This window comes from Orycteropus afer, unplaced genomic scaffold (genome assembly GCF_000298275.1).
Source record: "Orycteropus afer afer isolate SDZICR_OR568_19922 unplaced genomic scaffold, OryAfe1.0 scaffold00647, whole genome shotgun sequence".
Lineage (NCBI taxonomy): Eukaryota > Metazoa > Chordata > Mammalia > Tubulidentata > Orycteropodidae > Orycteropus > Orycteropus afer.
Genome location: NW_006922234.1, coordinates 660,203 through 663,555, shown reverse-complemented (window position 1 = coordinate 663,555; position 3,353 = coordinate 660,203).

The window sequence follows — 3,353 nt, the reverse complement described above, 5'->3', positions numbered from 1 at the left end:
TATTTGCTAATCATAGCCATCATCTTCCAACACCCATTCCAGGTTTCCCTTGCCCTGTTCGCACTCATCTGGATGGGATTCTTTCCTGATGGGATGACCCAGACTTTCAACCTGTGTGGCTTCTGAGTTCTTGGCGATGCTGTCTTTGTTGGCTTACTGCAGGTTTCCATTGTCCAAAACTATTGGGCAAAGGAGTACTAGGAGGCTCTGGAATAAATTCCCCCTGGTTTCCAAACAAAGATGAGGCTTGCTCCCATTGTGAAGCAGCAGCACAATCTCCCCTTGGCAATCAGGACGTATCTTCCCAGTCAATACAGTGAGTCCCTTTGTACCTTTTGGTTCATTGGCATGAGTAGCCCAATTCACTAGAAATAGACTGTGTTTCCTAGGAGAAGCATTCCTTGGGCAATGTTATGGGGGCAAGAAGCAAATATACTTCAAAATGGCTGAAACAGCGAGAGAAGCCACTCCTACTTTCACTCCTTGGTTCCAAGACTCATGCATCCTTGTGATGAGGGAGATGGTGTGTTATATGCTGACCATTGGTTTAAGGTGTCTCCCAATTTTCATCCTAACCTAGCCTTCAGTGGACCATTCTACCAAGCTTCTTAGTGATGGAAGACATAGTAAGATAAGTGAATTCCACAGGCTTGAGCCCACTGACACATTTTCTTCACCATAAACTATGTCCTCAGGCCAGAATCAATGTTGCGTGTGATGGATAAGACATTCTATAAGTCATAGATGGTCGTGCAGGTAGGGACCAAAAAAATAAAAACCAAACTCACTGCCGCCAAGTCGATTCAACTCATAGCGACCTCTCCTTGGGTTTCTGAGGTGGTATCTCTACGGAAGTAGATTGCCTAACCTTCCTTCTGAGGAGTGGCTGGTGGGTTTGATCCCTCCATCTTCTGGTTAGCAGACAAAGGCCTTAGGCACTACGCCACCAGAGGCAAATATATATCCAGAACACGTTATCTATTCCTAGGAGGACAAAGTGCTGTGCGGAGCTCCTTACCCTTCGTCATGGGGAGGGTGCAATGCCATCGTCATGCCAAAAGATAATTGGCTGGGACCTCCCAGGGGATGGTTCCCAACTGGGGACTCATTGTTATCCTCTGCTGTTGGTAGGTCAGGCAATGAGCAGTAGCAGTGACCAAATCAGCCTTAGTGTATGGATGCTGTTGAGCCCATGCATAACCTCCATCTCAGCTGCCATGCGTGCTTTGTTCAATGCCCTGCTAAGCAAGCACTGGGGTGGCTGGGGAAAGAGGCAGACTGACATGCACAGAGTAGGTTATCTTGTCTACCGGGTTACCAAGAGGCTCTTTTCACCATGGATGCCCTCTGGTGGGCATTTGCATCCTATCACCACACTCTGTGCTCATTCCAAAAGAGGTCCAAGCACTTAACTGTTCCCGAGACTTTCTTATGTGTTTGTTTTGTTTTGTTTTGTTTGTTTCCCCAAGTCTTTGAGCAGATAGCCAACACAGTACCCACGGCCTGTGACTTAGGGCACATCTGTTCTTCAGGCCCTGTCTCCTTGCACAGGAAGCAGAAAGCTAGATGTCCTAGCTGAGGATCTGTCCATCAGGATGATCTCCCTTCACCATGGTCTTTCAGGCACACCTCTGGGGGTTTGGGGAGGTGGTACAGTATCCGTTCATACTGCACTGATGGGGCTGCAATGCTGGGGAGAGTGATCTGTAGAGCTTTTGCTTTCTCCATTAGTTGGCCACAGCTGGTTACAGGGAACTTCCCATGAGCCTGAAAGTACACATGGAGGGAGAGGCCAGGAAGCAGTAGGAGCAGACACTGCAGGAGTCTGAGGACCCCTTGCTTGTGCAGTAGCTCACACATGCCTTGAGCACTATCTTGGGCCCAGTCTTGTGTATACTGCTTCCGTTTTATGATGGAATGCTGCTGTACACATCCTGCATGACATAACAGCAGCTCATGATATGCAATTCAGGACACATACTCACTTGATGCCCTCTGCGTTGAATGCCATTAGCATTGTGCCTAAGGCACTTGACTGCTAACCAGAAAGCTAGCGATTCAAACCCACCAGCCACTCCTCAGAAGGAAGGTTGGGCAATCTACTTCCCTAGTGATACGGCCTCGGAAACCCAAGGAGGGGTTGCTATGAGTTGGGTCTGACTCGACGGCACATAACAACAACCTAGTCTGCCTGGCAAACTTTTAGTCATCCTCTGAGATCCAATTGTAGCCTCACCTCTTTTTACTCTGGGTACTTCAGTTTCTAATATTATGATTTCATGTTTTCCCTTGTGTTTGCCTTCTCTACCCCCTTTAGCACCCTATGCTTCCCCTATTGGGAGGTCTGGGGGCACGGTGCCTAAGGCACTTGACTGCTAACCAGAGGGCTGGTGGTTCCTTGGAAGGAAGGTTGGGAAATCTACTTCTGTAGAGATACCGCCTCGGAAACCCAAGGAGGGGTTGCCATGAGTCAGATCTGACTCGACGGCAGTGAGTTTGATTTTGGTTTTTGCTTCCACACTTACCACACTGTACTCTGTTTTCCCTCACTAATCAGTGAACTCCTTGAGGGAAGAGGCTGCATCTTATCCATTTCCGTAGCCCCCATCTTAGTTCTCTAGTGCTGCTGTAACAGAGATACCACAAGTAGATGGCTTTAACAAACAGAAATTTATCCTCTCACAGTTTAAGAAGCTAAAAGTCTGACTTCAGAGTGCTGGCTGTAGAGGAAGACTTTCTCTCTCCATGTCTCCTGCTCCTAGGAGGATCCCAGCACAGGGATCCAAGGGGCACTCTGCACCTGGCTTCTCTTTCTTGGTGGTAGTAGGTCCCCACTCTCTGCTCACTTCTCTCTTCTGGTTGTGCAGGCCACATCCCAGGGAAACTCTTCTTACATCGGATCAGGGCTGTACTGTGATGGGACTAAGGGTGTTGCAACCTACCCTTAATCTTAATCCTTTTACACCTGATAGGTTTATCACATCAGATCACATCATGGAGCATCATTACGTATCTGCCACATAACATCATTACATAGCATGTAAATCACTGACAATCATGGCCTAGCCTAGTTGACCCCAATTTTTTGGGGAACCAATTCAATCCATGACACCCCAGGACCCAGCATTCAGAAATGCTGAATGAATGATTTACATAGGATTCATAATGGGCGGCATTGAACACTTGATCATCTACTAAAATGGACTGTGCCACATGAAATTAGTGTTTTTGCTAGATGACTTCAAATATGGAATTGTTGTTGCTGTTAGGTGCCGTCGAGTCGGCTCTGACTCACAGTGGCCCTGTGAGCAACAGAAGGAAGCCCTGCCCGGTCCTGGGCCAGCCTCACAGTC